At 58.4% G+C, this 12,068-nt stretch overlaps 1 protein-coding gene and 1 long non-coding RNA gene across 5 annotated transcripts in view; one reads left to right on the forward strand and one right to left on the reverse strand.

Annotated features, from left to right (window-relative positions):
* Positions 1-5,386: 5,386 nt before the first annotated feature.
* LOC123333450 lies at positions 5,387-6,137 on the reverse strand. The gene is made up of 2 exons (XR_006550867.2): positions 5,968-6,137; positions 5,387-5,797 (listed from the first exon to the last, which is right to left on the reverse strand). It is a non-coding gene; the product is annotated as an uncharacterized LOC123333450 (long non-coding RNA).
* A 4,591-nt stretch (positions 6,138-10,728) lies between these two features.
* Positions 10,729-12,068, forward strand: part of ZMIZ1 (zinc finger MIZ-type containing 1) — a 151,051-nt gene continuing 149,711 nt past the window's right edge. For all 4 annotated transcript variants that reach the window (XM_025284815.2, XM_045165585.1, XM_025284816.2 and 1 more), the window contains exon 1: positions 10,729-10,815. The gene's annotated coding sequence lies outside the window, so the exon portion shown is untranslated. The remainder of the gene's footprint in view (positions 10,816-12,068) is intronic.

Raw genomic sequence — 12,068 nt, forward strand, 5'->3', positions numbered from 1 at the left:
AAACCTTAGGTCCAAGCAGCCGGAGCCCCTGCCCTGTGTGGTAACAACTCAGCCTCCAGCCTTCTTGGACACATGGCCACTCTGAGCCTCAGCCTCTACATCTGTCAAATGGGCCTTTGAGAACCAGAGATATAGGAAGCTGTGAGAAGTCTTTGAGGTTCTGGGAACATAGCTTCTGACCTCCATGGCTCCTTGGGAGTAGAGGGAAGGTTGTGAATTTCCTTCCCGGGGCGTCAGGCCACAGGGACAGGGACATTCCTGGCAGCGGGATTAATGTGGGCAGGGTACAGAGGTGAGAGCCCAGACACTCCAGGTCAGAGTCCGTCTGGGGCCTCGTGGACAATGGGGAGCCATTGAGGGTTCTTGGCCAGAGGAGTAATGCCTCCTCTGGGAGAGATCCTGGCAGCTGGAAAACCTAACATGCTCGTCCAGGTGTGCGGCCCTGATGCGAAGGGAGTCACGTGGCTACGAAAGCTGGCCCCGGTGGGTGTCAGTGCCAGCGCCCCTCCTGGGTGCGTGGTCCACCGGGCACTGGCCTGCCCAGGGTGGGAGTGTGGGTGCTGCAGGGCAGGACAGGGCAGTCTCAGGCCTCTTCCTCCGTGTGTCCCGAAGTCCCCCCGACTCGGGTTGTCTGGGTTTCCCACCCAGCCCTGGGTGGGGCCCCCGCCGCTGCTTCCTCCCTCTGTGGCTTTCTGGTCCTAAATGGGAGGGGACTCCAGAGGCTGCAGCAGGCTGTGGAGTGTGAGCCAGGGTGGGGACACCGGCGGTGGGTGGAGTCACGGGATGGGTGGCCGTGAGTCAGGAATTGCTGGGCCTGTGTGTCATCCAGCTGCCTGCTGTGCTGGCCTCCCTGCGTCTGTCTGCCTCATCTCTCCCGCCCGCGTCTGCGCCTGTGGACGGCTCTGCTGGGGCCACAGTGCTGTTTCCAAGAGCTCCAAGCCCACGACGGAGAAGTCAGAGGAGCTGGACTCCGGGTCCCAGGCTCTCCCAACGCCCAGGGTAACCTTGGACATGTCCCCTCCCTCCCTGAGCCACGGTTTCTCTGGTTGGAGAGTGAGGATGGAGCTGGGCAGGGGTTCTCAGCCCTTGCTGTCCATGAGATCCCAGGCAGCTTTGCAAGACAGCCCACCCTAGACCGCTTGAATCCCTGGGGCAGGGCCTGGATCCTGGGCAGGAAGCTTTGGTCTGGATGGCCTCTGATGAGCTGCTCTCTCCACCTTCCCCACAGCCCCCAGGCAGCACTGTGGACCAGCACGTGGATCCTGGAGCCCGGGGCCTACACCAATTGTCGTTCTGCCACTTTCTAACACTGTGGGCAAGTGACTTCATTCCCTGAGCCTCAGTTTCCTCGTCTGTGAAATGGGAAGGACCCTACCACTTGATAGACTCACTGTGGGGACTAATGGGTTAACCAGCATAGCCAGTGTCTGTTGGAGCCAGACTTAGGATGGATGTGGTGAGCACCACGAAAGTGTCAGCTGCTATGTTCTCTGACCTAAATCTGTTTTCACACCACCCTTCCCATCACTGCTCATTCATCCATCCAGCAAACATTCTGGGGGCAAGTCCTGTGCTGGGTGCTGTGAGTGAAGAAAGAAGACACCCACTGTGGGGGATGGCCTTGGCCCATCCAGAGGTCCAGTCCCAGAGGGTAGGTTCTGTCAGTCCAAAGGATTGATGGGCACGTGGGGCATGTCTCCCCTAAGAGTCCCACCGAGGTGCTGAGCTGAAGGGGCCCTTCTTTCTTAAAGAACGAAAAACGGGCTTTCCTGGCGGCCCAGTGGTTAAGACCCTGTGCTTCCGCTGAGTGCATGCAGGTTTGATCCCTGGTCAGGGACTAAGTAGGATCCCACATGCCACATGGCACGGCCAAAAAGAGAGCGCAGAGAGACTCCGGACTCAAAAGAGAAGGAGGGGCATCATAGGCTAGTCCTCAGCTAGGAAGCACCCAAGGGGTCCTCAGTGCCTCCTGGCACACGCTCTGGGTGTGTGATGGTACAGACAGGCCTGGGCCCTGGTACAGACAGGGCTGTCCAGCAAGGCAGGAGCAGCCAAGGTGGGCAGGGTATGAAACAAAACCTGACCCATCCTCCATCTCCTAGAGTCCTCTCAGCAACCAAGGATGTTAGGCAAGCCTCATTTCTCCCACTTTCAGATGGCAGGTGGAGACCTACGAGATTGGAAGGCACTTGGATGGTCAGGGCTGGAGCCCACCTGTGTGTAAACAAGATCTGATGGGAGGCCCCTCTGGGCCGCTGCACTGGTGGAGCATCTCGGGACAGGCTGGATGACTAGCACGTCCTGCAGTCCTTTGCTTCCCCAGCCCGCCCAGCAGCAAGCCTGCAGACCGCCACTGGGCTGCCCTGACAGGGAAGGCTGTCGTCCCTACGGGTAGCCAGAGCTCCCATGGCCGGCCTCCTCTGAGGGCCAGGGGCCGGGCCACACACTTACCCCGGTTCAGCCTTCTCCCTCCCCATTGCACCGTCGAGTATACTGACGTGGGCAGAGGTGCAGGGACCTGGCTGAGGCCACGTGGCTTGCAAGCAGTAGAACCAGGATTTCATCCAGGCCCAGGTGACGTCCGTGCCCGTGCTCTGACCCGCCACCTCCCGCAAGCAAGAACACTGCTCTCCTTTGTCTGGCATCTGTAAACCTGGGTCTCAGCCATCGCTTCAGACCGGCCTGGCCCACGTGTGACCAGAATCCCAGAGGGACGGCTGTTTGGACAGTGTGGCTACCGGGGGCTGGCCCCCGGCCCGGGAAAGGGATCGCTGGGCACACTTAGTCCTGGGTGTCTCATGTGTGCTGTCTAGAGTGCCCTTCAGCCTCTTGACCTTCCTGCCTGCCCTGGGCCTGGAGTCCAGGCTGCCAGTCCTGCACCAACCATGGGTGTCGTGTCAGCTCGGCTAATTCTCCAGCCAGGCTTAGCCCGGACCAGGAAACAGAGACCTGGAGGGACAGGGGCCTCCCATGTGAGTCCTCAGCTCTCCATCTAACCTCCAACTACAGCTGGCCTGGCTTCTCATCCTGCCCCTCTCCGGACTTCAGTCCCCTACTCTGCAAGGTGGCAGGCAGAGACCAAGGGCCTCCACAGCCTCTTTTGAGAGTCTCTGCCAGGCCCCATGAATGCTGCAGGGAATTGGGGATCAGGGGTATCACTAGGGTGGGGATGAGGTTCCTCCAGGGCTGAGCTCAGATGGGCAGTGCAGAGCCAGACCACCCCAAGTAGAGTGAACAGGTGCAAGAGACAAAGCCCCTAAGAGGGGCCACTGGCTGAAAATTCAGTTTCAGTCATCAACATTGGGAGTGGCAATTACCCAGGTGTGTGGCAGGGGCCCTACTTTGGCCAGCCCCAGTCAGACACCTTTCTGGACAAGATCCTAATCCCTGGGAAGCATAAGGTTATGCCCACCCATGGTGTCTGATGACGTGGTGAGTGTGGAAGAGAGCCCCTGGCACGGCATTTGTATCTAGAGGATGCTTGGCACCTTTGGCCATTCTGTGGGGAGTGACAGGAGGCCTCCCCTCCTGGGTGCAGGCCGTCTCTGGGGAGCAGAGCCACCGGACTGACTCTTAAATTGGCCTCAGAGAGGGTCTGAAGCCAGGATTCATCTTCTCAGGATCTTTCTCCATCTTTTTGGTAAGAGACCCAGTGCCTCCATCCCCAGCAAGACCCCAGGTCTGTACTTGACAGCAGACCTGAGCCAGTGAGAACAATGAGCGGCCCTATTTACTGAGCCCTTCCTGCGCAGGTGCAGTGTGGGTGTAATCTAGTTACATCCTTGCAGCCCTGTGAGAGGAGCGACTCAGTGTCCCCATTTTACAGATGAGGAAACTGAGGCCCAGAGAAGCGAAGTTCCTTGCCCAGCTTCACAGGTCAGTGAATAGCAGAGCTAGTCTATACATGCATTCTGCTGTGTCAAACCTAGAGCCACATTATGCACTCTTAGTCCATGTTGTACCTCACCCCTCGATTAGAGGAGAAATTATTCATTTGATGGCTTGGGGGAAAGGGAGCCACTCCCCTCTTCCTCTACTGGGAGCAAGCCACACATCGCAGCCAAGCTCTGTCTGGTCTCAGTTTGCCCCTTCGTGCAAGCCTGACGCCAGAAGGCTAGGTGGTTCGGCACACATGTACACCGTGAGCTAGAGTGCCTCTGAGAGTCAGGATGGATGAATGCTGCTCCTTAGGGCCTGGGTGATGCTCAGTGGAGACCGTGAGGACTTCCCTCTGATAGGGCTCTCCCGAGGGGTGCCTCTCTATCCTGGCCTTGAAAACGCAGCAAATCAGGCTTGGGCTCTGGGTGAAGCTTTGGTGGGGCCCTCACGGATGTGTCTGCAAGTGCCCTTGAATGCAGCTGTCCCTGCTCCTGATTTCATCTATCATTGTCTCTTCAGTCTGAGGCTTTTCTCCTGACAAGACCATGGGCCTTTGCCTGGAAGGGGTGCCCTCCTGCCTGAGAGACTCTGCCCACGACCTCGATGCCCCCGAGCCCCCATTGCTGCTCCCCAGCACTCTGTCCTAGAGTTACTCTGTGTCTTGCCCACCTCGAATGGACAGTGTGCAAACACCCTTGGGAAGTATCCAGGCTGGCGATGTTGACCCTGTCCTCCTCTGCCCAGCGTCCACCCCTACTCTTTCCTCTTCTCCTCTTCCTCCTCCAGCACATGGTAGGCAGCGTCATTACTGTCAGGAGAAGGAAGTGAACAGATGGAATAAACAAACATGAAGGAACGTCCCCTACAAGTCCATTTACAGCCCCCATTTTCCAAATGTTGGGAAATGTCTCAGAGAGGGAGGTTCTGGGAGCCTCTTCCTTTCCCCAGCACCCACTGTTTGGGTCCCCACGGTGCCAAGGTGTGGACCCAGGTTGGCACTGGGCATCTCCAGCTCCTCCCACTTAGAGGCATCCCTGAGGGCCCAGCAACAGACGTGCCAGGCCTGCACTCATGCAGCAGAACCTGCTGGTCTGCCCTGCCCCAGTCACTTGCGAAGTTTCCCGGCAGGAAAGGGAGGCAGGAAAGCGAGGGGCACGCAGAGAGGGGCGCACAGTGAGGACCTGCAGGGCAGGGCCAGACCAGACGTGCTGGGCGTGGGCAGGCTGTGAGGACAGCTCCAACTATTCTCAGGGAAAGTGAAGACAGACGGGATCACTGAGCCAAGTTTGTGATTCTCAGGCAGACTGGGCCAGGAGTTTGCCCAGACCCCAACCAACCAGCTTCCTAGGTCTATTTACTTATCTTTTCCTTGAGACCAAATGCAGCTACTGTCCTTTGGGGAAAAGACTCAGGATTTCAGGCCTCTCCTGAACACTCAGGGCTCGCTGAGCCTCTGAGCTCAACCCCGCTGTGCGTGGAGTGAGTGCAAGGGTCTCACAACAGGAGATAACCAGACACCCAATTTAATCATGCCAGGAGAAAGAAAGAAATACTGTCCACATATCTGGAAGTTCAGGGCAGGGAAAGCTCACTTGAGGGGACTGTTAGGGAAGGCAGCATGGTGGAGGCGGTCCTTGGGGCATCAGAGGGTGGACAGGGTTCCGATGGGCAGAGCTGGGACTGCAGAACTGTTGAAAGTGTGGTCTGAGGTAAGACAGGGCACACTCTTCCACTTTTCAGCTGCGTGACCACTGGTATTTGCTGCGAGGTTTCTTCATCTGTAAAATGGGCTTACGGTTCCCTGGTGACAGGATTGTGCTGAGGATGGGCTGAGGCACTGGCAGCTTCTGGGTTATCGAGGAAGGGCTCTGGCAGGCAGCAAACGCGCCAGGTTTCTGGCAGCCTGAGTCCCTCACATCTTGAGCACGATGGGTGTACACAGGCACGTGTGTTACTGGCAGCAGGTGTGAGGGCCTGAGGCCTAGTGACAGCCCTGAACTGCAGGCCTAGACTGGCATTGGTGCAGCCCCCCCCCCCCCGCCCACCGTGCCAAACGCGGTGGTCCAGCCCCCTCCCCCAGGGGCTTACCGGTAGCTCTGTGCTCTGGCCAATGCCCCGCTCTACAAGGTCAGCAGGGGCCTCCCCTAGTGGGTAAGTAGCTGGAGAGACAACCCGAAGCCACCTTTTTCCTCCTGGCCGGCAGGCCTTGGCTTCCACGAGGCCCCGGACCCTCGGTCTGTCTCGTCCACGTCTGGATTCCTCCCCCTCCCCCAGCTTGGTGAGGTCAGGGAACATGTATTCCAGGAATGCGGGAGGCGGGGCGGCTGGCCCGGTTTGGATAACCATCGGGGTAAATATTTGCCTTGCTCCCGGAGCCAGCACTGGCCGCCAGGGGAGGACGAGGGGGCCTGCTCCCAGGGTCATGTAAGGGGATGCGTCCCTGGGTGGGTCTTTGAGGTGAAGGAACCCGTGTCTCCCCGACGACCCTGGGAGTTGGGTCTGAGGCCACCTTCCCAGACAGGGCCCCTGGCCCGCAGTACCAGAAGCTGCTCGGCCACCTGTAAAGTGAGGGTGGGAAGAGCTGCCTGGCCCGACAGATGAGGAGGGTCAGACTCATGTGGGAGACAGTGCTGGTCAGTTCAGCCCGTGGAACAGCAGGTTGGACTCAGTTTGGGTGGGTGCCCACATGACCGTGTTCTGGCCTGCACTTGGCCACCTGTGACCTTGACAGTCACCATTCACTGACCTGTTACTGACCTGTATGTGGGTGCACTTGCGTCTATGTTCCCGCGTCTTGTGAAGCTCTCACAGCCACCGGAACATGAGGGGCACGTGTGATGATTAGCAGCAGTTGACAAGAGTCCAGAACTTCAGCTCAGCACTGCCACTGCTGTGCTCCCACGCCCTAGAGACCACACTGGGGCAGCCCGAGCCCCTCTCCCAGAAGCCTGTGGATAGGTCAGTGCTCTGGCCAATGTCAGGCTCTACAAGGTCAATGTGAAGCCTCTCTTGGCGGATGAGTAGCTGAAGGAGTGAGTAGTCGCTTTTTAGAGAGGAGATAGGGGCTCAGAGATGCCAAGTGACTTGCTCAAGGTCACCCAACATTAAAGGGCAGAATAGGGATTCAAACTCAGCTCTACCCATCCTTGCCCTGGACCTTACCTCTGAGGACAGGGCCAGGCTCCGGTCCAGAATCTGGGCTCCCAACCCTTGGTGGCTTAGAGCACACTGGTCACTTAGCCATGGGCCTCTGGCCACTGTCACAGAGCTGCCACAGAGCCCCACATCCCGGATGCACCGTGGCACGGGCACCTCTGTCCTCCCGGAATCCCCAGTCGGCCCTGCGTGTCTCTGGACCAGCCCCGGCCCCAGTCCACTTGGCCTGGTGCCTGCACTCAAGCCCACACCCAGGTGGGTCCTTCCTCCCAGGGGATCCCTAGAGGAGGAAGGGATGGGAAGGGGGTGGGGCTGGGAGAATCCATCTGGGTCCTGGGACAGTCCCCACCCCAAGTAACCTCTGCCAAGTCCCAGACCCAACCTTGACACTTTCTAGCCATTTCACCCCTGGCAACTCTACCCTCCCTTGGAGCTCACTGTCCTGCTCTGCAAAGAGGGAGCTCGTTCCCACCCTGTCCTGCCCTTGGGAGCCCTTGGGAGTGCCAGACATGAGATGAAAGTGGAAGTACATTTCAACCTGTGGTCTGCACACCTCCCCTTCTACCCCTCCTGCCGATGCGGCCTTGTAGTCGGGACGTCCCCCTCATCCAACCCAGAGGGAGAGTCCTCAGCAGAGCCCTGTCTCTGGGCAGTGGGGACCCCATCCCCTGGGGAGTCTGGGTGGGCCCCACCACCCCTCTCAGCCCTGAGTCTCAGGCTGCCCTTCGCTCCGTGGCACGGAGGGCCTTTTAAGCAGAGCACACTCGCCTGTGTGAATCTATGTCCTTCACGGTTGTGGTCTGGCCAGACTGGGTGCAGACGTGGGATGCCTCTCCCAGTCTCCCCAGGTGGCCAGAGCCCTACAGGTGGTGAGGCTCACCTACGGGCACCCAGGGGGCCAGGGAGGAGGGCGGATGACTTCACCTGTGTGTTCACAGCCCCGCCTGGGCCTGAGTTCCTCACCTCCACCCCAACCTGTCTGTGCAGCCAGCGTGAGTGGGGCCCAGGGCACAGACAAGGGAGCCCGGGTGTCCAGTTGGTCATCTTGAACAAGCTGAGTCTGTGTGGACAGATCACCCACTCATGCCCACCTCTGTTCTTATTACTTTTCACTCTGCATTACCTGTGTGACCTTAGGAAGCTACAGAAGCTCTCTAGACCTCATGTGTAAATTGGGGGTGCTATTTAGTTTCCACTTCATAGCATTTCGCTGAGGGCTAAAGAAGTATCACAGGAATAGTCCCCAATGTGGACCAAGTTCAGGTAAGCTCCTGGTCCTTTCTCCTTCCCAGATGAGGGTCCAATGCAGACTCATAGGGAAGGGTCCTATGAGCTCATAGTCCTAAGGCTCATAGTCCCTAATCAGGGCCTGAGTTCATATCCTGGTGACCCTCTGTGTGATACCCTTTCTGTGTGACCTTGGTCTATTTGCCTCTTTGCACAAGTCCAACAGCAAAGAACCAAGGGTGCCTGGGGCGGAGAGACGTGTGTGTGTGCACCATGAGCTGGAGCACCTCTTCGAGGCAGGATGGGCGGGCGTCATTCCTCGGGGCCGGGACATTGCTCACCGAGTGAACGAGGACTTTCCGGCTCTGGCTTCTGTCTCAGCTGCCAAAATAATTATTTTCTCTTTGTCAGCGGGTCTGCGGCCAGCTTGCCTTTGGGAAAGGACTGTGCTGTGGCCGGTGGGGAAGCAGGAGGCTGATTCCTGTTCTGCCCCAGCCTCTGACTTGCTGCATGACCCCGGGACGGGGGCAGGTGCTGCCCTCTCCAGGCCTCACTGTACTCCTCTGTGAAATGGGAGAGTTGGAGTCAAGGGCCATTTGTGTCCCCACGGTGAGCAGAGTTTGGGGCCTGCCAGAGTCAGAGTCAGGCCCCAGAGACATTCTCTCTCCCATGTGGTGTGTGATTCTCTCTCCCATGTGGAGTGGGGGTGCTGAGCCGGGCTGTGGGAGCCTGAGGTTTAGGGGCCCAGTGCTCCATGGAGCCCAGCACCAGCTCCTGGAAGTAATTTCACCTCACCTAACATGGCTGGAAAGCGACCTGTGTGTCCGGCACTCAAATGCATTACCTTATACTATCTGTACCACTCCTTGAGAGTGGACCCCTTCTTTTATCGCTTTATCACCTCCCACAGATGAGGAAACTGGGGGCCAGAGAAGTTTAAGAAATTGCCTAAAGCCACATGGTAAGGGGATGAACCCAGGACTTGATCCAGATCAATTTTATTACAGTACTGAGCCCACTTCTTAAATACCAGGCCCTGGTGCCCCTTACTGAAGCCATAGGCACACACTTGGCTCCCTGGGAACCCTGCCCACTGCACAGCAGGTCTGACCCCTCCACCAGTCACCAACACATGTGGGAACCCAGCCTTCATGTGGCCTGTGCACACCCACTCCCGTGGTAGCCACAGGCCTCATCCCAAGAGGCACTCAGCCCTGCTGGCAGGTTTCCTGTTTCTTAGAGGAGGGCACGCAGGTGCCGCGAGCATGGCAACCACCCGGAGCCACCCAGCGAGATGCTTTTGTAGCTGGGACTCCAACTCGGGTCTCTGTGGCTCCCACCCCACAGCCAGGACTCCAGAGAAGCTAGCCTGCCAGGGTCTGGGTCTGGGGTCTGGATCTGGCCCTTCTGGATTCCTGAGGGGCCCTGTGGGTGGGGAGGAGAGGGCAGTATGGCTGGCCCATTGTGGAGATGGGGCAGGTGAAGCCACTGCATTGGGGGAACAGGGTCTGGGGTCCTCATCCGCCCAGTGCCCCTTCCACTTCCGCCCAGTGGAAGAAGATACTTCCACTTCTGCCTTCTGCTCCCTCCACTCTGAACACCACTGTCTCTGGCCCAGACTCTAGGGGCAGCCTCCCCACTGGTTTCCCTGCCTCTTCCTGTCCCTTCAAAGCCCTTCTTCCTGGCATCCTTGGGGGATCTTCTCAAACTAGACCCAGGCTCACGCGGCTCAGCTGCTGAGACCCTCCCATCCACCCTTGTGATGGTCAGCCCTGCCTTCTGGCCCTCTCACCTCCCCACCTCCCTCCTCCACCACACCACCTTCTCTCAAGTACTCTGCTGAGCCAGGGTGTTTTCCCTGTTGGAGCCTTCACATATACTGTTCCCCATGCCTGGAACACTGTTCCATGCATCTTGGCCTGCCTCTCTCTGGCTCATCCTTCAACTTTACTTCCCCAAAGAGACAGCCCTGAACCTTGAGTCTATGCTGTGTCACCCTGGCAGATACCACTTTTAATTATGTGTTGTTTGATTCTTTGCCTATTATGAGTCCCCACAAGGGCTGATCTATGATCCTGTTTACAGCTCAGGGTGTTCGCTAAATGTTTCTTGAGTGAATGAATGAATATCAAGTGCTTTTGTCACCATAGGCCCTTAGATCCTCCCAGAAACCCTCAGAGAGATCCCTGTGATTCCATTTGCAAGGTGAGGAAACTGAAACCCGGAGCGGCCAGGCGCTTACCCACAGTCACACAGCCAGTAACTGGCAGCTGTGGGGTGTCGGGGGCCTCTTAGGGCCCCTTGGCATTAGGCCCCTTTTCCTCTCCATCCTTCATATTCCCCATCTGTCCAGTGGGGATGATTTGATTTAGCCAACAGTGAACTTTCCAGCAGGTGGGTGGGGGTCTGTGGCCGCAGGTCAGTTCTGGGGTCCCTACTGGGAGTGGTCCCTGACCACCCTTCTCATTGCAGGAGAATGGAGCTGGAGTGAGGCGGAGGAACCGCCAGCTGCTGACCGGCACGTGGGACGCTGGTGATTCACGGGTCACTGAGGTAGGTGTGCAGCCGGGCTGGTGGGGGCGGCTTGGCCTGGATGCTCGAGGAAGGGGCAGGAGGCGTGTCCTGAGTGGGGGAGGTGCTGGCCCCAGCACTCTGCACCTTTGACTGCTGCACAGCCTGGGTGGGACTGGATGCAGCCCCCACCCCACCCCCACTGAGATCTCATTGGTCCTCAAAAGAACTTCTCGGGGCCTCTTAGGCCTGGCCTGTGTCTACAGTGGCTGCCCGGCAGGGGTGGGAGATGCACGCAGGAAGTGGGATGGTCTGACGTCCCCAGCCTTAGCTCAGCAGCCCTGTCTGTACCACTCAGCCCCGTGGCACAGGGGCCTCATGTGCCAAGCAACATGGTAGCCACACAGCAAGAGGCGGGATGGGCAGAGAAGCCTGTTCACTGAGATGGGGGCCATGGCTGCCCCACCCTCTCTCTCCCACAGTCCCCTGAGCACCCACAAGTCTGGGGTCAAAGTGCCTGCATGCAAATTCTGGCCCTGCCTCTCATCCACCATGACCCTGTGTGGTTCCTTTGTGCCTCAGTTTACCTGTCTATGAAAGAGGGCTGGGCACCACGCCCCTGACCCCACATGTGCACCGGCACAGCTGGACACAGCAAACGCTCAGGATCTGGCATTTCCCTTGCTTCTCGCACACCTCCATTCCCACCATCCCTCCTCCCTGAGGGCTCAACCATGGATGGACACCAAGTGGTTATTCAGCCTGATGAGGCGGCTTGGGCCCCCAGGGAGCTCCCGGAAGCAGCTGGAGCCCGAGGGTCCCAAGCTGAGCCTCCCAGGCCTGCCTCGGCCCCGACACCAGCATGTCTCATCACAGAGTGGCTTTTCAGGGTTGATGACAGTTGGCCCTGAGCCAGAGGGCCACCCATGTAATCCCTCTTTATTCGGTGGCTCCCAACCCAGAGATGAGAGGCTGTCTCAGAAATGCTGACTTGGGCCAGGACCCTCTGTCCCAAGGCTCTGGGGCCCAGCCAGGGGAGCTCGAGTCTTCGTCCTGGTGGGAGGCCCCACCCGATGCTCTCCCCACTGCTCTCAGCATCTCTCCTGAGACCCCAGTGCTCCCAGGTACCCACACTCAGGCGAGCCCTGGGGATCCTCTGCTTCACTCAGGCGCTGGAACCAGGGAGCAGACTCTGATCTCCCTTCCTGCCATAGGAAATCCTGGCTTCCTCCTATCCTCCTCGTGACCTTGGGCGAGTCCTTTCACTTCCGTGAGAATTCTCATCTGAACGAGGA

Source organism: Bubalus bubalis, chromosome 4, assembly GCF_019923935.1.
Source record: "Bubalus bubalis isolate 160015118507 breed Murrah chromosome 4, NDDB_SH_1, whole genome shotgun sequence".
Taxonomy (NCBI): Eukaryota; Metazoa; Chordata; class Mammalia; order Artiodactyla; family Bovidae; genus Bubalus; species Bubalus bubalis.